The following is a 24,976-nucleotide window of genomic DNA, read 5'->3' as shown; positions in this document are numbered from 1 at the left end:
ATTCGCTACTTTCACGCAACCCGAATTTCCAGAACAATTCTCAGAATTTCGATGGAAGTTCTGATCGGCTTGTCGATCATCTACCTGACCATCGCCCATTCAAACAAACCTAACGACGCTTCTTTTCCTTCCAGTTTAACTCAATCATCCCAGGACAACGACATGGCTGCAGCCTTCCAAGACGTATTCATATCAGCTATTGAGGGCTATCTGATTCTCCTCTTTTAGTTCATCAAAACCAAAACTATGACACGTAACAACAATGCATCAGGACCTTGTTAAGCATGCCGCCTGTTAACTATTCGATTTTATTTCCCTAATTTCTTTAACGCTGCATGCAAACCGTTATGTTCCGTTGTTTGTCGTGTTGGATATCTTTATGGCTATTGTATTTGATCTTTCGGTGAATCCACCCGTCCAACGAAGGATAACGAAAGTGCGAGTACCGACAACGATTCGGTGTGTTTGACGAACGATGAAGGCGACGGCGATGAGGAGTTGATTTGGCCGGGTCACGATCAGCATCACTCAGACCTTCTCGCGTCGTGAAACCGTCGATTCGCAATCCTCGCCCGTCATTGACGAGGAACACGAACAACTGCGGGAAGAAGTTGAACCGGAAGCGCTAGGGGATGACGTGGATTTGATGCACTAAGCATCGATATTGAGGACGAACTGGATCAAGAGGTGGTTGAGGTGTGCTTGTTTGAATGTGTGCGTGTGTTTTGAGACCGATTTTAGACTTTGTAGATGTAGTGGCACGAAATCTTCTTTGATTTATTTATTTTATTTTTACGATTTAATTTGTGCTTTGTACCTCAGGCAAGCAATGCAAGCCTGGCCTCAACTCTTCGGTCTACCACCTCGTTGAACAATTCAAAGCTCTCTCGGTGTTGTGTCAGGCGGGACGTCCGATGTCGTCAAATGGCAACAGGAAGACGAGAACGGCGTAGTGCTTCGGTCGGATTCGCTCGATCGCTGCCGACGATCCGGGTCAGTTCACCACCGCACCTGCCGCCGCACTGATAGAAGCGCATCGAGGTGGCTTCGGTGGCGAATCCACACTGGCTGGAGTTAACCGTAGGTTGGTGGTAAACTGCTCCGGTGAGCGGAGAAATAGCTAATCAACACATTTGTAATTTTGAAGAAAAAGACTTCCACCAACGGTTCCTTTTATTCTGCCACGACAACCTTCCCTGAATGAGCAGCGTCTTGACGAGGATGAGAAGAAGCTCCTCCCTCACCGCAAGAAGTTCTCCAGTTCGGTGAACGAGGATGAGGTAATCTACGTTGTTGCTTTTGTCGCCGCTGTACTGCTTCTCTTTACTAGTGTTCGTGTGACTATTGCTATACCGTCTGAGCTGTTAGAATTTGTTGCAGGCTATAGAAGTAAGCGCTGCAATTGTAGATGCAGGTATTATTGCTATGGGTATCGTTGTTGGTGATGGGACATTGATTAACGCCAATTGGAGTAATCCGTTCGTTGGCGTTTCGTTCTAGGACTTGGATCATGCGGTGCAGATCGTGTACCTCGCACCTCAACGAAGTTAGCCGCCGCTCGTCGAGTCGCTCATCGATCGGAAGCGTTGGCAGTGCCGGTCCTCCGGAAGCTGGAGATGCTGACGAAGAGACGAGTGGAGTGGACGGCGATCATCTACCAACAACAACAACGCACAGGCGATGACCGTTCTTCGCAGTCGTCCACATCCAATAAGGAACGATTCGTCCAGTAGTAGTCCGGCTGGAGCGGATGTGGTACTTCCTGCAGGTTGGTCCATGCAGCTGGCGCCGAACGGAAGGTATTCTTCATCGATCACAACGAGAAGAAAACCTCGTGGGTAGATCCAAGGACCGGACGAGCCAGTCCAATGCCAAATGCGTCCAGCAGTACAGCTGTGAGCGATCGAGACGCCCGGAGGATGGACTGGCGCCCTGCCGGAAGGATGGGAAGAGCGGTGCACTCGGATGGAAGAACTTTCTTCATCGATCACAGTGAGGTTTTCAAACGATTGTATTGTGGTATTCTTCCAGATTAGTGTTTCGACTTTTTCACAGATACCCGAACCACTCAATGGGAAGATCCACGCTTTCGATGCCAAACATTGCCGGCCAAGCAGTACCTTACTCAAGAGATTACAAACGGAAATACGAGTATTTGAAGGACAGTTACGGAAACCGGTAAGTCCTTAAGAAATGGTGTGAGCAAATTTATAAACTTCTCAACGGAGAACTGCCGTGCAGTGTGCTTCATGACATTGATTAATGGTGTTCAGGATTTCCAGTTCTTGTCAGAATCTGTTCAGGATTCTGTCGGAATCTTGTTCAGATTCTGTCAGATCTTGTTGGGATGCAGTCGATCATGTCCAGGAATCTCGGAATCCTGTTCAAGAATCTGTCGGAACCCTGTATAGGATTCTGTTGGATTCCTGATCAGCATTCTGCCGGAATCCTGTTCAGAATTATGACAAAATTTCAGCATTTTGTTGGAATCCTGTTCGGATTTTTTTCGGAATACTATTCAGGCCTATGTCAAAATCTTGATTAGTATTCTGTTGGAAAAATTGTGCCAGACTCTGCTGTGCCGGAATCCTGTTAAGGATTGTGTCAGAATCCAATTCAGGATTGTGTTTGAACACTGTTTAGGATACCGACAGAATGCTGATCAAGATTCTGTCAGAATACTGTTCAGGATCCTGTCGGAATCCTGTTCAGGATTCTGTCGGAATCATGTTCAAGATTATGTACAAATCCTGTTCAGGATTCTGTCGGAATCCTTTTCAGGATTATGTCGAAACCCTGTTCAGGATTCTGTCGGTGTCCTGTTCAGGATTCTGTCGAAATGCTGTTTAAGATTCCGGAAGATTACTATGTCTGAAACTTGATTATGCATATGTACAGTGTGATGATTTGTTCGGGTATTGGATCGTTGTGGTTTATCCGACCCCAGTCGACCGGGTCGTGGATCAAACGAAGCGATTACCCGACAAATCTATCACATGTTGATACCATATGCATAATCAAGTTTAGTATAATAATTCACTCCGGTGGCTTAATCGGCATATAAGCAATTAACTTTGAATGTGATTCCGGAGATGTTAGATGTCGAATTCTGTTGAGAGTTCGTGAATCCTGTTCAAGTCCTGTCATTCTGTCAGAGTTCTGTCGGGGTCCTGTTCAGAAGGATTCTGCTGTAATCCTGTTCAGGATTCTGTAGGCATCCTGATTAGGATTCCATTGAAATTCTGTTCAAGATTCTGTCGGGTTCCTGTTCAGGATTGTGTCTGAATCCTGTTCTAGATTCTGTCGGATTCCTGTTCAGGAGTCTGTTGGAATCCTGATCAAGATTCTGTCGGGTCCCGTTCAGGATTCTGTCAGGATCATGTTCAGGATTCTGTCGGAATCCTGTTCAGGCTTCTGTCGAATTCCTGTTCAGTATTCTGCAGGGGTCTTTTTCAGGAGGATTCTGTCGGTATCCTGTTCAGGGTTCTCTCTGCATCCTGTTCAGGTTTCTGTCGGAATCCTGTTTAGGTTTCTGTCGGATTCCTGTTCAGGATTCTGTCAGGGTCCTGTTCAGGAGAATTCTGTCGGAATCCTTCAGGAATTCTGTCGCAATGCTGTTCAGATTCCGAGAGACGTTAGATGTCGACATCCTGTTCAGGATTCTTTCGAAATCCTGTTCAGAATTCTGTCGGAATCCTGATCAAGATCCTGTCGGAGTCCCGTCCAGGATTCTGTTCAGGATTCTGTTTAAATCTTGTTCAGGGTTCTGTCGGAGTCCTGTTCAGGCTTCGTCGATTCCTGTTCAGATTCTGCAGGGGTCCTGTTCAGGAGGATTCTGTCAGTATCTTGTTCAGGGTTCTGTCAGATCCTTTTCAGGATTCTGTAGGCATCCTGATTAGGATTCTGTTGGATTCCTGTTCAGGATTCTGTCAGGATCCTGTTCAGGATTCTGCTCGGATTCTATTCAAGTTCTGTCGGTTCATGTTCAGGATTCTGTCCGGGTTCTTGTTCAGGTTCTCAGATCCTGTTCTGGATTCGTCGGAATCCTGTTCAGGGTTCTGTCGAATTCCTGTTCAGGATTCTGTCGAGTTCCTGTTCAGGATTCTGTTGGGGTCCTGTTCAGGAGGATTCTGCCGGAATCCTGTTCAGAATTCTGTCTGAATCCTGTTCTGGATTCTGTCGGAATCCTACCCAAGGTTGTGTCGGAATCCTGTTCAGGATTCTGTAGGCATCCTGTTCAGAATTCTGTCGAAATGCTGTTCAAGATTCCAGAAGATGTTAGATGTCGAAATTCTGTGCAGGATTCAGTCGGAATCTTGTTCAGGATTCTGTCGCAATCCTGTTCAAGATTCTGTCGGATTCTTCTTCAGGATTCTGTCTGAATCCTGTTCAGGGTTCTGTCGGAATCCTGTCTAGGCTTCTGTCGGAATCCTGTCTAGGCTTCTGTCGGATTCATGTTCAAGATTCTTTCGGGTTCCTGTTCAGGAAGATTCTGCCGGAATCCTGTTCAGGATTCTGTCGGAATCCTGTTCAGGGTTCTGTCGGAATCTGTTCAGGATTCTGTAGGCATCCTGTTCAGGATTCTGTCGGAATGCTGTTCAATATTCGGAAGATGTTAGATGTCGGCATCCTGTTCAGGATTCTTTTGCAATCCTGTTCAGGATTCTGTCGTAATAATGTTCATGATTCTGTCAGGATTATGTCGAAATCCTGTTCAGGGTTCTGTCGGAATCATGTTAAGGCTTCTGCCGGATTCCTGTTCAGGATTCTGCCGGGATTCTGTTCAGGATTCGATATCCTGTTCAGGATTCTGTCGTGTTCCTGTTCAGAATTCTGTCGGGGTTCTGTTCAGGAGGATTCTGTCGGAATCCTGTTCAGGGTTCTGTCGGAATCCTGTCCAGGCTTCTGTCGGATTCATGTTCAGGATTCTGCCGGGTTCCTGTTCAGGATTCTGTCGGGGTCCTGTTCAGGAAGATTCTGTCAGAATCCTGTTCAGGGTTCTGTCGGAATCCTGTTCAGGATTCTGTAGGCATCCTGTTCAGGATTCTGTCGGAATGCTTGGTCCGAAGCGTTAGATGTCGGCATCCTGTTCAGGATTCTTTGCAATCCTGTTCAGGATTCTGTATAATGTTCATGATTCTGTCAGGATTATGTCGAAATCCTGTTCAGGGTTCTGTCGGAATCATGTTAAGGCTTCTGCGGATTCCTGTTCAGGATTCTGCCGGGATTCTGTTCAGGATTCGGTATCCTGTTCAGGATTCTGTCGGAATGCTGTTCAAGATTCGGAAGACGTTAGATGTCGAAATTCTGTTCAGGATTCTGTCGGCATCCTGTTCAGGATTCTGTCGGCATCCTGTTCAGGATTCTGTCACAATCCTGTTCAGAATTCTGTCGTAATAATGTTCATGATTCTGTCAGGATTCTGTTGAAATCCTGTTTAGGATTCTGTTGGATTCCTGTTCAGGATTCTGTCAGGATGCTGTTCAGGATTCTGTCTGAATCCTGTTCAGGCTTCTGTCAGATTTCTGTTCAGGATTCTGCCTAGGTCCTGTTCAGAGGATTCTGCCGGGATCCTGTTCAGGGTTCTGTCGGAATCCTGTTCAGGATTCTGTAGGCATCCCATTTCAGGATCCTGTTGAAATCCTGTTCAGGATTCTGTCGGAATCCTGTTCGAGATTCTCTCTTAATCCTGTTCAGGATTCTATCGCAATCCTGTTTGTTGGGAGGACCACCCTACGACCCTGAAACGCACCATCTATTTAACGGTGGGCTCATCGTCTGACACAATCTGTCAGAGCACTGACGTCTACCGAGCGAGCGGAGAGAGGAAGCGATCTGTCATCAGCACCAGTCATTCATTGAGTGCATTCATCACCACCGCAACAGTAACCGCCGCGTTTTAAAATTGTTGTAATTAGTTTTAAATAAAAATTTTTAATCTGTGGAAAGTCGTTTTGGTCGACAAAATACTGCGTGTGCAGTGAAAGTTAGATTAGAAGCATAATGCAGGATCCAACTGTACAGCAGGCATCGGAGGCGCATCACAGAAATTCCAACCAGATGCTGATGACCGTCACTAACAGCAGCAGCAGTTGATGGCGCAACTCACTCAGCAGGTTTCCAGCAACCCAGCTGGCCATTCAGAAGTTGTCGAGGACGAAATTGTTTTGTCGCTCTCTAGCAACATCACAGTTCGATTATGATCCGGAGCAGGCTTATCTTTGACTCTTAATACGCAGTATGCGGATTTATTCGACAAAGATGCCGAAAAAACTCGACTTGATGCTGCAGAAAGTCCGGATTGCTGATGAGAAAATTGAATCAGGCGCATGAAGGTTCAAAGTTTTATTTTGCCTACATATTAAAGAGTTAACATTCAGTAAAACATCGCGAAATTGAAAACGATTTTGGATCTCCAGTTTCTGTGTTTCACCGCCGTTATTTTGTCTGCAAACGACAAAAGAAGATTCGGATGATTTGTGCGTATTCGTGCAAAGTGAACAAAGCGTGTGTGACTTAAGTTGCGAGAACTGTCCGAAAGAGAATTTAAATGTCTCATTTTTGTGTGCAGTCTGAAATCGTCGCGAGATTCGGACATTGTGAGGGTTGATTACCAAATTAGATGAGACGAAGACATTTCTCTGGAAAAGTTGTTAAGATTGAAAAGTTTACTGAACCTGAAACAAGACAACAGTCTTGTAGAAAAATAACAATCATTCAGTGCTGTTAAAGCGTTCATCAGGATCGACCTTCCAAGCCTAAACACAAATAAGGTGCCTGGGGAAAGTGAACAACAATCAACGAACCCATGTTGGTCATGGGGAATGCATTTCTGCCGATTGCTCATTCCAGTGAACATCAGTGTCGCGAGTGCAAGAAAAAGGACATAAAGAAGGATATTGTGCCTGCTTTTCTCTGGAAATCCAGCGGCTGTAAAAACAAGAAGAAAAGTACAGTTCCAGCTAACAAGGATGTGAATTTTGGTCAGTGAAACATCAGTCAGCGGAGAAAGTACGTGAAATCTGTATCAACGATGTTCCGGTTCAATTGCGGTTTGATTCGGCGTCGGACTAACAATCATCTCCGACAAATTGTAGCGAAATCGGACCTACAAAGATTCCCACCGTCTGTACAACGCCAAATCTGCTTCAGGGAATCACTTGATCTCCCGGGAATTGTTGTCAATGTAAACATCAGTGACAAAACGAAGAGATGTTTGTGTCGTGTTCTTCACTCAATCTGAGTTAAACATTTTTGGCTGTGACTGATTGAGCTTCGGATTATGGGACATGCCTATCAGTTCGTTTTGTAACAAGGTCAGTGGTAGACAAACACGTACCGAAAAGTCTCTTAAGTTCGGTTCTCAAAAGTTTTTCAAACAGAAATGGGACTTTACACAAAAACAAAGTGCGATTGACGCTGAAAGGAAAACCAAACCAGTTTACCGTCCAAACGTCCAGTTTCACAGTGTACAAGGTGCGGTAGAAGATGAACTTCATCGATTGCAGAATTTGGGAATCTCAAACCAATCAATCATTCAGATTGGGCAGCACCGATTGTCGTAGTGGGAAACCAAACGGTAAGGTTCGCATTTGTGCTGATTTTTTCGGAGGTCTCAACGATGTTTTGAGTCGAATCATGTCCTTCCTTGCCAGAAGACATATTTCACCAAGATGGCCGGATGCAGGTTTTCAGTCACATCGACCTGTCGGACGCGTATCTACAAGTGGAAGTGGATCCGAGATCAGCATCTGCTGTCCAACACCACAGGGACTTTTCCGCTATATTCGCCTCACACCTGGTATCAGCTCCGGGTGCATTTCAGCAGATCATGGACGCAGTGTTGAGCAGGTGCACTCATTTGGGAAAGTCTGCATACTACATCTTGAAATCTGCAAAATCGGAGAAATTTGTCTTTATCATTTTAAAATTAAGTAGTTAAACTAAAATATGATCTAATTATGTTGACCTTATTTTTTCTGTTTGACCATCTGTTTACTTTTGATCTATGTTTATCAAATTTTCTTCTAAAGTTCTGCTTCTGCCTGAGATATTCGTCAAATCAATTCTATATCCGAAAAAATGAGATTTTGGTGTTCATAACAATTTAAGTATTTCAGAATTCAGATCGAGTTTAATGATATCAAGCTGTAGAAGTTCTAATTATAAAAAATAAAAAATATTGAAAAAATTGACTTCAAAAAGAATATTGATAAATATAGTAAATAATTGAATTTTTGTAAAAAAAATTGTTCCAATTTAATTTTTATAGAATTTTATAACAACAGAGGACTTGATCCTCGGGCCTTAACAAGCCCATGAGAAGGGAGTTAAGCAACATTTGTTACTCAGGTGAGAATGAAAAGCTTTGAACAAAATTGCCTCGTCTAAGATGGTATCATGAATTTATCCCTTTACGGAGGTTCCGAATCTTCGAGAACCTCCGAAAGCCACTAATGCTGATGAGAATGGACACTCAATAATTCGTTATTCACTCTTTCACCGGACGCCTCGAATCTTCCGTTCTTCCAGAATGCCAGTGATTGTTTAATAACCAGAAAGTGTGATAGACCATGAAAATAGACAATGTGATTTACATTATATTGGGATTCTTATTACATAACGTTATGCATTTCCAGAACTCCCAACGCAGAACTTTTCTGATGGCTCTACATTCCAACTGAACTTGGCCTGCTTACCAACTTGTTATTCAATTAGCATTCCCTCAGATATTGATTGAAAAGCTCTTCTATGCCCGCCTTTGGATGAGTATGTATCGATGTAGCAAGTAATTGGTTCATTATGCCCAGGAGTCGAGAATGTTTTCAGGAAAGCATCTAGACCGAACCGAGTAACGAACTCGCCATATTTGGATTAGTAATCTCGCCTTTGCTTTACAAGGCTACTGGAACCTCCTAAATGCAAGAAATTACGCCCATTTAATCGCTTGACATCTTTGAAACCTTTAACTGATTTCGGGAACCTGCATGGCTGAACTGCAGTCCGGACCAACATCCACAGAAACCACACCTTCACTTTGATTACAAAAAGATTGAAATTGATTCAACATTAGTTTTTTAAGCTAGTTGAAGTGGCGGTCATTTTTTAATTGGTCTAATGCACTTCGCATCCTGAGCAGCATACTTTTATGGACGATTTTCTGATGCTCTTATACTACCGATTCTGGTCACCAAAAATCTGTCTGATATTTGAAAATCTGGCATTGGATGGTTTCTTTTTCTTTTGATGCCAAAACAGCAGTGAGATATGTCTCATAATGGCAACCCTGGTGTTGGAGTGGTATCAGAAAGACCTCTTTATTGGATGACGTGTTAGTGGGTGGTCGCACCAAAGAAGAACACGACTACAATCTGAAATAAGTGCTTCGACGGTTGAACAGTACGGATCAGAAGTGCCATTTCAACATGGAACAAGTGGAATACTTGGGGGCAAATTCTGGATGGTGATGGACTCGACCAGATCCGAATAAGACAGCAGCTATCTCACCATATGCCACCGCCTCAAGATGTTTCTTCACTCCGTTCATACCTAGGAGCTGGTAACTATTACGCAATACGTTCCGAAATGCATGGTACGGTTCCCGATGGATCAGTTGTTGAAATTAAGAGCAAAATGGATCGGTGAAGCATGTCAGGCGATCATTCAATCAGTTCCTCTGAAATTTGCAGTCACATAACACTCCACTACAATCAAACTTAAATCATAGTGTCAGCAATGCGTCATATTACGGAATTGGTGCGCATTGCCCCTGGCTTCGGATGGATCAATGAACCGATATCCTATGTCGAGAAGTCTTACACCAACCGAGTCAACACAGCCAAATCGAGAAGGAGGGACTGCACCACTTTCGCTGCGTACCCGTCTCCACCGTATGATTTTTGGACGAAGTTTCTACTTGGAAACGGACTACAAGACTTACTAGCCATTCTTTTAATTCAGAAATGCATTCCAATATAGCCCAGCCAACAGACTCCATGCGATGGGCATTAACACTGCCTACTGTACGAGCTTCAACATCAAATACGGGAGTATGGAAAGTGTGGTTATGTTGATATTCTTTCGTCCTGTCATGATCCTCACGTCCATCTGAAGATAAATGGGCGTCATCGCATCGATTGAATCTGCAGAGACACCGTGAAGACATCGTCAAGCAATGCGTGGAAATTCTGAACGTCAATGTTAAGATGATTCAAGCAGGAACACAGGTTCGATGTATGAATCAGGTTAAGAGGTTTTCAGACACAGAAGCCACAAATCAGTCCAAATCGGCGATCCACAGCTTCAATCAGTTTTACCAGCGTCAGGGGCGTTTACTATTGTCTCCGATTTGCCTCACCCTATGAGGGAACGAACTGGGTTATTCCATCTACATTCGAGATCGAGTTCACGAGTACCTACACAAAAGGACATCCTGGAGTAGAAAAGAATGCGCATTATACCACTAACATGTCTATTGCCAGAATCGACGAGCAGATCAATATCGTGTCGTACGTGCTAGAATGTCTCGAGACAGCCAAGACTCACAGTAAAACCGATATGGAATCTTTCGGCTACCAGAAAAACCTTGGCGAATTCTATGCAGACTATGCATGGAAGCCAGTCGACGGAATTGTTACTAGGATGTTAATTACTATGATTATTGTAACGACGCATTCAGTAAAGTGGCCAGGGTCATCTCCTCCAACGTATTACAACGTCGTCCACAGTAGCCATGTTCCGTGAGATCTTTTCCAGATATGGAATGCCTTGAAACATTGTTTTATAGATAACGGTACACAGTCTATCAGTGAAGATTTCGAGTCCTTTACAGACATGGTGGCATCTCTACTTTGAAAACGCCGCCTATCATCCATCATCAAACGGACTCGCCAAAGGATCTCGTCGACATCTTGCAAGGGGACTCTAAAAATCCATCGGGGAGAAACACTCGACATGCATTGACATCTTTTCCTGCTACCGCTCAACTCCTTGCCGTAGCGCCCCTGAAGGCAACCAGCAAACGTTACTGGGAAGAAAACTAGGCACACAGATCTATGAACACCAACTTGTTCTACAAGGCGAATCAAAGAGAGTCAACCGTGCATGGGTACACGAAAGCAAGAAATGTCTGACGATGCAGAAAAGGCTAAGGTTTGGACGAAAGGACCGATAACAATACCTGGTCATGGGAACCCGGTCAAGGAATACTAGAACGGATTGATCGAGTCATCTACAACGTGGGCTACCGGAAAAGCGGAACCTTATTGGTCATCATTGCAATCAACCGAAAACGGTATGAATCAGAATTTCGATCCCACCAACGCGCAAACAAGTGTCTCAAATCCTCGCTAGATACTTTTGGATTCATGTCGAGTCTGCATAACCCTACAGTCTACTGTACCAGCAGTACCTTAGAACCATCCGAATCCGTTGCAGCTCAGCTTCAGCAAGCAGCAATATCCTCAATGAACACAGTCAGGGGAGTTCATCGGCGACCAGTCAAAGTTACCACAGAGCTACTATTCAGCAGGAACCGAGCTAGCCTCCTGCCTGAAAACCAAGAGACCCAACCGCGGAGGTATGAGCGTATCATCTCTTTAAGAGGGAGGTTGGGAGGATCCACTCTACGACCTGAAACCCATCTTATTTAACGGTGGGGTTTGCATGTCTGCGCACAATCCGTCAGAGAGCAACATTGCGCGTCTGACCGAGCGAGCGAACGGAGGAAGTGATCTGTCAGCGCCACCAGTCATTCATTGAGTGATCTCACCACCACCGCAACAGTAACATCGCCGCGTTTTTAAATCATCTCTGACGGAATCCGTTCAGTTCGCTTTGCAGTGGGGTACACCATCCACTGTATTCAGAGGCGGCGCACCAAGCCGCATTTTGATGATTTAAGCTGGCTGTGTCGCAGCATGCGTGAAATGACAAATGACAGTTGTGCTTTGCTTTAACATGTGGGATGCGCCGCAGCTGCAGGCTGTAAACGATTCTCTGTCGTGGAGTGAACTAAATGTATGGGAAATTAGCTTTTAAATAAAGATTTAATCTGTTTGTTGTGTAAATCATCGGCCCATTTTATCGTAAATCACGTTCAAGATTCTGTCCGAATCCTGTTCAAGATTCTGTCGGAATCCTGTTCAGGGCTCTGTCAGAATCAGCTTCAGGATTCTGTAGGCATCCTGTTTAGAAATCTGTCGGAATCCCTTTCAGGATTCTGTCGGAGTCCTGTTCAAGATTCCGGAAGATGTTATAAGTCGAAATCATGTTCAAGACTCTGTCGAATTTTTTTGCCAGAATCTGCTGAAAACTTGTGCAGGATTGCGTCGGAACCCTGTTCAGGATTGTGTTGGAGTCCTCTTCAAGATTCGTTCGTGATCCTGCTCAGGCTATTTTTAGAATCCTGTCCACTAAATGTCATGTCATGCCTTGTTATGCTGATGCTTCTTGATAATAATCTTAAAGGTCCGAGATGATGTCAAATTCCGTTCAAGATTCTTGTCGAATCCTTTTCATTTTTTTCCTTTCGGGCATATTTTATTATCTGCACCATTTCTTGATCTATTGTAATACATTCCCACTTTTTGGTTATTCATTATGGATCGCATTGGAATGATCGTCACTATGTTGACTAATAAGCTCTCTAACACGGCTCAGCTAGAAGAAATGCACTCACCGAATTGATTTGTTCCAGCTCAAGTGGGTTCATGTGCCCTTGGGAAGAACTTGTCTTGTTCGAAAATCGTGCCGACAACGGCAACAGATGCTCCGATCTTTTTTCTATGTCGCAGAAGCGACGTCAGATCATCCGAGTTTCTATAAGCTTCAAATGATATCGACTCTGGACAATGACCTGTAATGAGACCCGTATAATGCTTAGGTCTCTTTGATAGGTTTCAAGATGTTGCGAGTCAATGGAAACATTCGGGTGATAAAACGTTTGATTGCCAAGTATTAGTTAGGTTCCTAAAATTGGCTCTTCTATTTCTATAGGTTACACCTTCGCTCCATACGAAGAAATAGTTGGTAAAAGCTAAAAGGTTCTCATCCCTGTAACCGACTTGATGATCTGGATCCGCCAAGATATCGGGCTTTTTCGTTACCATCATTCTGACATGTCCTGGAACCCAATATAGATTAACTTGGTTCCGAAGTAATTTTTGAGGGAATGCATTCTGAAACTTGTTTTAAGTGATGTTACTCAGAGCATTCCAAAGTTGCTGTGGCTACTGACGTATGATATATTTGAGTGCTGGTTCACCGAAACATTACAGAACACTCTAGAATTGTCGTGAACTTCGCTTGAATACGATGGACTCAACTTCCCATGGGAATCGATATGTCTATCCCAGAGCCAGTAACTCCTGCTCCACATGGTTGTTCAATTTGACGTCAGTAAAACTAATTGATCCCTGAATTCAAGTGTTGTCCCATTCAACCATTATTGCCATAGATACTTTGAATAGTCTTGTGAAATTGTATTTTTTCTCCATCCATCTCATTGTTTATTATCTAGGGGAGTTTATACCTGAAGTTTTTTAGAATGTCTAAGATGACTCTATGGTCACCCTCCTAAGAGGTTTCGATCTTCGATCCTCAATGCACTTTTCAGCTTCTAATTGTGAAGATTTGATGCAGAGGATAGGCTTAGTAAAGCATTGTAGTGTCACTCGTGGTACTGCTCATTGCACCAATTGAGGATAGTCATGAAATCGTTGAAGTTTTCTTGAGCTTCATTGAGGCACTCTCTCTTCGTCTTTGGCCACAGACCAACGAACCTATAGGCTAACTTGGTTTTATATAGCTGAATATATCAATGGATCATTTTCGGCTTAAGTCCCTCATTTCCACCAAAAAGTTCGCTTTACTATCCTATAGAGCATTTGTCGCTTTGTTAATGGCGGTTCTAAATGCATGTCCAGTTAAGTTTGCTAATCGAGACACGCTCAGGAATCTGACTCGTATTTGAATTCAATCGCTACCTTTCAAGTATCATGTTGTTTGGAGAATTTCCTCCACGCGGAAGGCACATAGTGTTTTGACTGTTTGACTCAACTTTCTATCGCCCTGTGGGAACATAGGGTTTAAAACAGTTTAGCATTGTGGCGATAATGTCATTGTATTTGTCTCGCACTATTATGACAATTCGTCACGAAGCCAATACTTCGAAGCCCGGGCATATGGTGCATTTGAAAGATATTATCACTTAAAGACCACAAAGGTAATAATACGGGCCTTCATGACCCTTTTGTGTTGTACACTTCAATGTAGGTTTCAAGGTTAGCTGATATTTCTCTTTGTTAACATTTTTAATCCAATCTACAATGCATTTATCGAAGCCACGATTTGAGTCAAAAGAGTTGTCAAAAAGCTCCTCTATATCTGGCAGAAAAGCAGAAGGAAAATTTCTTTTGTCAAAGATTTTTCTAATTTTATTGAATCATACGTAATGTGTACATGATTGATTACCTTCCTGATAAGCGAATTGAGCTTTTAACGGTAGTTGGGATTAATAGTGATGACTTGATATGTTCATCTATTATTTCTGTTTTTCCATGTAGGAACGATGGACAGCTTAAGGCCAAAGGATTTTGGTGAGTTTATCATTGGCCTTGGGGATAAATGTCACCGTACTTTTCTCATAAACTGATGGAATGTAGCTCAACGAAACTTATAAAAAAACAGCTTTGTGAGGATAGGTATTAAAGTGCCTTACCTTTTGAGTAGTACAGGGAATTCCATCACTACCGTGATTTGAAAGGCTCAAGGAATCATGTACTCATTCAACCTTTCTTCAGTAAAATTTGTGACCAGAATACGTGATCGTTCCTGGATCTTTCTAGCTCAATCATTTCGTTCACTGTTCCAAATCTGATGGCTGTTCAATGATTCGATTCCTATTGCATTCATTTTGTCTTCTTTGAACTGATAATAGACCCTGGAAAATGAGTGTTCATCAATTCTAAAGTTTCACTCAGATGTAGTGAATAATGCGATATCTTTTTTTAAATACCGAGTCCATTAGAAATGATCTTTGCTGTAGGATTTTTTTAACTACAGCTGCTGGAGTATTTATGCTACTTCATGTATCGCCAATGTATCCTTTTAGATCCTTCTAATTCTCCGGTTGTAATCGGGGGATTGGTATTTTTCCACTGTTGTGTTCGCTTAGCCGGTTGAAAAGTTTTCCGGTTCTTTATGCGAGTTTTGTAGTCTGTTGTTCCACCATGAGTATGTCTCTTATTTCGAGAGAGGTAATTTAAGGTACAACTTTCATTAAAAAGTTTTGATTAGCCTAAGCTGGTTTGATTTTCTCAAGTTCATCCCAAGAGTTTAAGCTTAGATAAAATATATTTTTCGACATCTAACTTAGAATTATATAGTCTCAATCAGTTTTCTGGGATCTTGATATATTGTGTGAGTTGTTTTCCGCCTCATATAAAAATGATATGTTTATGATCTACAAGATTCTTTACTGAAAATAGCCATATTTATATTGTCCTGAAATAATGGACATACAGCGTTAAGTCAGAACTTCCTGCTTTACTATGGTTCATGAATTAGACATCTCCTCATTAGATATATCATTTCATTTTTTAGAAATGCAATCAAAGGTACCATTCCTCTGTTATTGATGTCCGTCTGGCATACGGTGCATGAGTGACATTGGCATCATCGTTCCAATTATGAACGACTGTTTTTGTTTCATTAAATAAGAAACGAAAGCGTCTACTTCTGGTGGAGTACATCGAACCCACGTCGCTGGAAAGTATGCTGAAGAACATATATTACCGTTGTCCCGCTGGGCTGCTTGGCACCTCCATCATGACCAGCAACAATATACTGATGAATTCCTGACATAATTATGTTTATTCTTCCGTTCACTTCAAATGGCAGCTCTTGGTGCAAGTTACCTTCATATAAATTAGCTTACTGGAATATGTAGTTATTCCAAGTATCCTACTATTTATTGCCCATAGCTCCGGAGAATGCGATATCATTTTGCTCTGTGAACCTTTTGCATAAGTACGGCCTGATGCCCCTTTGCGTGATGGAGGTTCACTTGTGAACTTGACTATTTTTTTATGAAGGTCCTTTTTTGTTTACCGTGCATGGGGAGTTTAGTTATCTCCTGTCTTTGGTTCTCGCGTACCTTTAATTGGATGTTTGCCCTGGACTTTGCCAGTCTCGGTACATCGACTTAATCCGTTTGTTTGACCGTACTGCTCCTCATGGCTTTGAACGTCGGATGCCTAGAAATGCCAGCAGCATTATGGTTTTGTTTTGCCCTCATTCCACTCGGGTCCTGGGATCTCGCACGACATATTTTTGTCATTCCAGTTTTCTCGTGCTTACGAGAGTCGTTTTCATCCGCTTGACGCATCCTTTTCATGATTCAGTCGGAATTCCTATCGATGATTCTGTCACAATCTGTCAGGACTTGACGAGGATCTTGAAGCGATATTTTATCTGTTCGAGTTTGTCGCAATTATTTAGGTTGTTTTTAGAATCTCGTCTATCCAACAAAAATTGCAAAGCAAGCAGCTTATTCAACTAAAAGAGCTCCATTGTTAGCTGAAACTATTCAGCTAAAATTGTTTGTTGGGATAACAATGCCATGTCATGCCTATGCTATGCTAATGCTTTAGATATTAGTCTGTAAAGGTCATCGTTAGAACGTTTAGGTTGTAACTTTTCAATTACCAAAATCAGCCTGAAACGCTGCAAGACACCCAAATGAGGTGTTTATATTACTTGAAGGGAACAAAAACGATCTTCCTTAATCACTCCATTTGCTCTCCATTGCAGGCCAACGTACCGAACAAGATCGAAATTAAGGTTCGCCGGGCTTCGATTCTGGGACTGTACCGCATCATCAATTCCATCACCAAAACGGAACTGTGAAGACTGTTGTGGATCGAGTTCGAGGGGCACTGGCCTCGACTATGGTGGTTTGGCCCGCGAGTGGTTCTATCTGCGTCCAAAGAGATGTTCAACCCGTACTATGGTCTGTTCGAGTACTCCGCCATGGAAACTACACCCTGCAGATCAACCGTTCAGTGGGCTGTGCAACGAAGATCACCTGCACTATTTCAAATTCATCGGAAGGGTCGCAGGGATGGCGGTGTACCAGCAAACTCCTGGATGCGTTCTTCATTCGGCCGTTCTACAAGATGATGCTGCAGAAACCGATCGATCTCAAGGATATGGAATCGGTAGATATAGTATTACAACTCTCTGCTGTGGATCAAAGAGAACGACCCGAGCGAGTTGATGCTGACGTTCTGCGTAGATGAGAAACATTTGGTACACCAGTCAACGGGAGCTGAAGCAAGGAGCGGATATTGAAGTCACGAATGAAAATAAGGACGAGGTACATCAGCTGGTCATTGAGTGGAGGTTCGTGGCGCGAGTTAAGGATCAGATGTCAGCTTTTCTGGACGGTTTGGCAGATCGTTCCCTTAATCTGCTGCAAGATTTCGACGAGAACGAACTGGAGCTGCTGATGTGCGGCATTCAAAGCATCGACGTCAGGACTGGAAACGAATACTCTCTACAGGTGATTACTACGCCAACCACGTCATCATCCAGTGGTTCTGGAAGGCGGTGCTGTCGTTTCGAACGAGATGCGATCCCGGTTGCTGCAGTTTGTAACGGGAACCAGCCGAGTACCAATGAACGGATTCAAAGAGCTGTAGATCGAACGGTCCCAAATGTTCACGATAGAGAAGTGGGGCACACCGGAGAACTATCCAAGAGCGACATACCTGGTGATAGTGGTAGTACAATCTGAATTTTTTATCAAATAACTAAAAAATATTCTGAGAAATAAAACAATCCTATAATTTCAGTTTCAACCGACTGATCTACCCCATATGAAAGCTTTTGTTGGCGCTGAAAGATCGACTGATCAAAGCCATCAAGGCAGTCAAGGATTCGCGGGCGTTGATTAAATCCTCCGATTCGCCTTGTAAATATTCTGAAATTGACGACCCACTGGAAGAGCCAACATTCCTTGGGATGCAGCCTCAGCTTAAACCTTCCCTATCGCTTACCCAACGGTAGCCCCACATGTAGCAGAGATTCGTCCATCACCTTCTCGAACTCCGCTGCCTGAACAGTTTACCAACACATGACAATCTACGTTAACACAAAAGCATGCGCATTAGGAGGAATAAACAGACAGAGTTTAGTCCTGCGGCTGCCAAAACCAATCCCAATTTATCACGCTTATAAACCGCCTCTGTGAGCGAAGTTAGCTCATTTTGTTGGCCGTTGTTTCGTGTTAGTTAAAACTCATCATTATCAGAATAAATTTAGGAAAACTATTTTGCCTTAGCAATGAACGACTTGACTGTTTGATCGTATTAGAAGAACATTTAAATTGTTAGGTGACGCCAAAATTTTGCTGACTTGTGTACCCGTGATGTTAATAACTTTTGTAAACCTAAATCAAAAGTTGTTTTATATTGATATTTTGATCGTTTGCCCTCCTGAACAAATTGACAGAAACGAGACTTGTTCGATCTACCTTTATACCATTGTCATGAGATCTAGATTTTTCTAACTCCTATTATAAATAGTCGTGACATTAAATCTAAACAAAACGTTGTTAAACTGTTAGAACTTTATCAGAGAGGGACGCTCTAGGAAGAAGGAGGTTTGCAGTATGGTACCGACACGAAGTGATATGGCGGGCAAGCAATTGTTCTATCGAGTATGTAGCCTCTGAAAAGGGCATAATTGATGGCAGGAAGCGGGGACGAGATTACTTGGTGGGATAATTTATGGAATCAAAGAAATACTATCGTAGCTAAATATTTTCAAGTATTTTAAATTCTTATGACAGAGTAAAATTATAAAATATTACGCTGATGGGATGAATTTTGCTCTTGGAGCGAGATATCACAGTTGTCCTTGAAATCAGGATAGAGCGGTTCCACGTCAAATCGGACATTTACAAAACATTAGTATATTGAATTTGGCCATTGGGATTGGTTATCCAATCTTCCCTAAGGTAACTCGTACTCTGGCTTGCATCACAAGGAGATTTGGAGAGGAGTTGCTGTGGAAGCCTTGTTGCCGTGGAGTGGAGTTGAGAGGAACAAGTACCAATTGTATGTCGGTCTACAAGATCACGTGGGCCTTCCGTGGAGAAATCGACTACATTTGCTTCACCTCGAATGAATCAGCTTTCTGATGTACAGAATAAAACTTAATGCGTCTGTTTATCATCTTCAACGGCGATTTGTCAGACGATGCAAACACGCTGATTGGAAGAAGTCACGGTGGTTAGGTCCTTTGTTGAAAACTAGAATTCGTTTTGCAGATTTTTCGGAAGGCAGCAGCGAAAGGCATTGAACGCCATTAAGAATGCCTTTATTGCCATCAACGGGGATAATCTAGGCATACAGCTACCCAGAACAAAAATGGATCAAAATGAGACCTGGAAAAGAACCATCAATATACAACGATACTCGGTTCTGAAGAAGGAAGTAATGCGCTTGAAATTTGATAAAACAGGTAAGTCAACGATCAAATCCGAATTTCCAATTCAAATTCATTTCATTCACAGCAATTGTTTTCCGGTATACTACCTCAAATCACTTCGGCATACGCAATATTCTACGCAATCACTCAACATCTTAACCTTTCAGGGCGGATGGGTCATATATGCCCAACGTTTTAGATTGGCAGTGTAAAATCACAGAAGAGAGATAGGATCTCCACTTTCTTCATCAAAACTGTTCACCAGGATGTTGCTTTGCAGAAAAATGCCTTGAGAAGATTTCGCTTCGAGAGCAAGCAAAAAATCTGCCATGTTTGAATCCTAAATCACATTGTTCGATAGTTCTGAATACTCAGATAAGTTGAGTCATCCTAAACGTTATGCCTGTTAGGCGACCACTGAATGTTGAAAGTATAAATATGAGAGAAGAGCATAGTGAGAAGTACAGAGAAGAGAGTGGAGAAGTAGAGTCATTGTAAAAGGAACTTCGATCTTAACACTAGATGGAGAAATGATAATACATTCAGTTTGTTTAGACCTCATACTCTTAGTTCAGTTTATTTTACCCTGGAAGAAACCCCTGCCGCTTACTTTTGAGATCCTTTCAGTGGCGACGAGTTAAAACTCTAAAATTGTGATACCTACTAGTAATCTTTTCAATATTCTACCGTGAGTTTATTAAAATCAAGTGAAATTTTGGCGTTAGTGGAATTTTTAGGCGCTAATGGTATGAACGCCTTTGTGTTGCTTTACTGAATTGTTCCATTTTTGGCTGTTAAGTGAATAACTATTGTTCTGAGCTTTTTTGCTCATTATTTTCTCCAGAACAATAGAGATATTAGCTTTTGATAACCGTTTGTAAAGAATTACACAAAAAAAAAAAGATAAAGAGATTAGAGATTTCGGTTTATGTTTTTTTTCGAGTGCCAGTGCGGGTTCTCATTTACACAATTGCAGCTAACAATAATTATAATTTCCCATTCATCTTATCCTCAGCTTTTGTTGCACACTCATTTCACCCTATACACTTTGGGAGCACGGAAGGAACGCGGTGAAACGGAACAGTGACATTGACACACCGATACATCTATCGAAAGCTTCCATTTTGCCCAGGCAGCAACCTTGTGTGTGTGCGTATTACGATTTTCCATTTTAAATATATAAATTAATTTTTAATTATATAATTAACTAAATTTACATTTTCTTCAATTGACTCGAGAACTTTTCAGCGTGCTTTCGTTGCAAAATTAGTCTCAAGAATGATCATAATTTTTCCTCTTCGTGCTTTATGCCAAAGCCCTTGACTACTTCGATTCAAATTGAAACTTGATTCAAAGTATAATAAATAATATTTTTATAGATGGTTTGTGTTCCGCTGTAAATTATAACTCGGTGAATAGCATAATTCTTAAGTCTTGGTGGTTTGTGTTCATGTTGAATTTATAACTTGATGGATAAAAATCGCAAACTCATACACTATTAATTCTAGCACAACGAGTTTATTTGAAATGGTTATCATTTTAACGATAATTATTTTATACCGATACTACTCAGTTATTACTTGTTTTACTTGAAATTATAATAATTAAATTATAATATATATATATATTTATTCGAGTTGTAATTCATTAGTTCTGGTACTTTTATAATTACTTTTTCAAGGCTTCTAAATCTTACAGTCACTACATCTTTTTCCTCCTGTACTTCAAAGAAAAGTTTATTAATAACAACTAATGTTACAATGGATTTTTCATTCATATCATTTTATTAGTAGTAAATTTCCGTAATTACACAACTTTGAATCATTGTTATATAAAGATGATTTAATTTTTATCTTTCTCGTATACAATGTATACGTAAGGCTATATTTTTTATGATGTACATGTTGCCCTCGCATTTGCTTTATCATCCTACTAAATATAATTTTCATCATTGATGATACCATCTATTATTTGATACTAAAATACTATAACTATATAGGTTTAATTTTCATGTACCATCATTGTTTCTATCAACTTTCAGGTCAATAAGACATTTCACGCACTGTATACATTAGACGATTGTACGAGCCCAAAACTCCATATAAAATGTAAACTTGTTGCGTCATGAAACTCACTCGCCATTTGAATACGGGTAAAAATAAATTGTCATATGACGTCATTATGCAATGGTTCATGTGATAAATATTAGTCATTGAGAAGTGTCAAATGCAATCCACTTAACTCAGAGAGATGCTAGGATTTGAAGACATGTCTTCAATTTGAAACTTTGAACCTCCAGTGAAGACATTTATTCTGTGAAGACATTTCAAGACTTTCTGTACAATATTTGGACTTATCTATTATTTGAAGATACTTGAAACAACAATAGTACCGCCGAAAGAAAATATAATTTGTTCATTTTAGTTATAATTCATGACCTCTCATGGTCGGCGTTACCTAAATCACACCAAGCGCCAATGAAATATTTCCTATTTTTTACAAGGTTTTCGCAATAGATTTCACTTGGTTTAAAATCGTATCAGACATCGTTAACGTCATATGCTGAGGATCCCAACAAATGTACGCACTGACTAAATGAAACACTTTCCAGTGTCTTTGCGACGTAACCAAATATAAAGGTCAAAGCCGCTGGTGCGTGTTTGCTGAATCCCCAACCATATGTAAATTAAGGCAAAACATTAAATTTATAATAGTCTCTTGGGGCTTAGAAGTCTAAACATAAAAATACATTCACATATGGCTGATTAAACTGCAACGCATTTTAGATTCATACTAATAATCTGAGTTAGGGTTGCGTTGAAAAACATCCGATGGCGTGTATGTAAAAGGTATTTCGACTTTCATCAACATTTCGACGGAAACTCTTTGAATTTTCTGTGAATTTTAAAAGAATTTCCGATGAAAATTATGAGGAATTTCTTGTCTATATTCAAGAGAATTAAATTGTAAATTCAGTACAAAATTAATATTTAATATTTCCGTAAAAAAATAAAAAAAACTCCAAAATTTAAAACGGAAAATTTATCTTGATTTCGTAATTCTCACAATAAACCTTTTAATTTCCACAAGAAAATTGTCCTGCAATTAATTTCATTAAAATTCTTACGATGTCAATAAGAAATTAGAAATTATGCTAAAGTAAATGGTATTTCTCATAATTTCTAAATAATCTACAGTGAAAATCTACCTAAAAAGAAATTCATGAAAATTGCTACATCATTAATTGGTTAAATTTTTCCTTGAATTCATGTTTTTCTTCTAGGAAATATTTTTGGACATTCTTCCAGTATTCTCAGGGAATTCCTCTATAAATTTTTCAAAAATCGTCCATGGTATTCTTTCTGGGGTCCCTCAGGAAATTGTCCGAAGTTTCAGGATTTTTCAGTTCTCCAGAACTCTTCAGTACAATCTGAGAATGGACTATCGAAATTTCATATGCTATCAGGCTAGAATCTAGACTGATATTCCACTCAACAGTGCCTTTATACTTGATTACTTTCCCAAGTATCTGCGCGTCGATGGGCGGAGGTCTATACCGGCCTCCCAAACCTTGACGGTCCATGGTTCGAACCTAGTCACACGTTTAGCTTTTTTTTTAAATGAAAATACATCTTCATAAGGCAACATATTGAAATTCATACGATTCCTTGTGGCAAATTTTCATAAGGCGTTTGATTGAAAATCATACGTCCATTTTCCTCAGTGGTTCCTTCACGAATTCTACTCAGATGAGTTCTCAGGATGTTTTCCGAAAGTTTTCCAGGACTTGCAGAGCCTAGGATCCCTCCGGAGGTTCTTCCTCTAAGATCTTTTAAGAAAGTTGTCGAATGACTCTCCAAGAATGCCTGGAAGTTAATACTATGAAATTTATCTGGTATTTCCTCCAGGATTGCTTTCGAAATTTCTGCAGCAATTCATCAGAGCTCACCCAAGAATCATCCAGAACACCTCCAGAATTTTCCAGAAGTTTCTTCAGGAACTTCACCGAGCCGTATTCCCTCAGAATATTTTTAAAAAATCTATCAGAAAACTTTCAGCAGTATTCCTCCAGAAAAAAAACATCTAGAATTTAGTCCTGAAGTTTCACAGAATTCCTTCTTAAGTTCCTTCCTGAATTCCTCCGAACTTCCTTCCTCCTTTTCCGGAGGTTTCTCAGTAAATCTCTTGATGTTCCAAGCAGGAATCTTCTCGGAAATTTCAGAGACTTCCAGATGTATATAGTTCATCCAAAAAGAGTTAAAAGAAGCTACATTCAGAATTTATCCGGAAGTTGATCAGAAATTTAAAGTTCATTCAGAAGGAAATTCTCTGGATGCCTTTCTGTCATATTCACAGTAAATTTGAATCCAACAGGCATTCTTTTAAAAAAAATTGAAGAAAGTTCCTCGTAGAAAATTCTGTTAAAAATCCGCCCAGTACAAAATCCATAGGGAAATCGTAACATAAAAATAAATAATTTTAAAGAATATTCTCTGAATCTAATAATTTGCTCTTGTTAAAAAATAGATATTATTCCACATCTTACTGATGGAGATTTTACGGTATAGCATTTCACTAAACCTTTGGATAACATTGATTTTCCTCCTCAATAATCGTTATTTTTATATTAGAAGACATTTGAAGACATTTTTAAACGACTGTGAAGAACATATAGGAAAATATCTTTAGGCATCCTGTTCTAAGGATCAGGCTTTTAAACAAGTAGAAAGCTGAATTTGCCTCTATTTTAGTCAATTAGTGATAAAGTTGTTGAAGTGAAATAAGCTATATTGAAACGGTTCTTCTGACTTAGAGATTAAAAGGCCATGTTCTGACTAGTTTGTGCTTTCGGATCGTCAAAGAACCTATCCTTGGAAAATGCTCAACGGAGTGTTTGCAAATGCATGCTCGCTCGAGAGTACCTATCGGTATCAAAACTGGGTTTGATAAATTATTTGTTTTAATTCAGTTAATTCATTTCTTTTTATTTCAGCTGTTTCTTCTTATGTTTGAATTCAATACTTGAGCATTGTGAAGATAGTATATACGTTTATTGTCGAAGCGTGCAGGGTTTCTTAATTTCTCTTCTTACTCTTATTTGTTTCTGATGAGATTTCTACTGGTTCTTCAACTCTCCTCGTGCATCTTGATTTGGCAAAATCAGTCATTCATCACCACCTGCAGCGAATTGCAGGCTTCGCGTGTTTGGTTTCATACTCGTCTGAATCGTAGGTGATGGAATTGCAATTTTACGTCCTGCACGTCGGGGAATAGGACACCGCCTTGCTGATAATGACTACCTTCGCACCACTTCTTGCCACTCACTTGAACCTTTTCTGGGAAGAAACGCTTGGATCTGCTCCTTTCTTATGCTGGGCCAGGAGCACTATATCGCCTACATAGTAGCGAGTCTCTTTGCATGGTGAAGCAGTATCTGCGTACTTTTTGCTACTAACTTCGCCTCTATGACCGTAACTTCTAG

At 41.0% G+C, this 24,976-nt stretch overlaps 2 pseudogenes; both read left to right on the top strand.

The window, feature by feature from the left end:
• Positions 1–17,957, top strand: part of LOC134211492 (E3 ubiquitin-protein ligase Nedd-4-like) — a 66,870-nt pseudogene extending 48,913 nt beyond the window's left edge.
• A 1,476-nt stretch (positions 17,958–19,433) lies between these two features.
• LOC134207038 (uncharacterized) overlaps positions 19,434–24,976 on the top strand; it is a 15,017-nt pseudogene continuing 9,474 nt past the window's right edge.

The sequence above is a fragment of the Armigeres subalbatus genome, chromosome 1 (assembly GCF_024139115.2).
Source record: "Armigeres subalbatus isolate Guangzhou_Male chromosome 1, GZ_Asu_2, whole genome shotgun sequence".
Taxonomy (NCBI): domain Eukaryota; kingdom Metazoa; phylum Arthropoda; class Insecta; order Diptera; family Culicidae; genus Armigeres; species Armigeres subalbatus.
The sequence above is the reverse complement of the archived record's forward strand: the minus strand, read 5'-3'. Positions and strand labels throughout refer to the sequence as shown.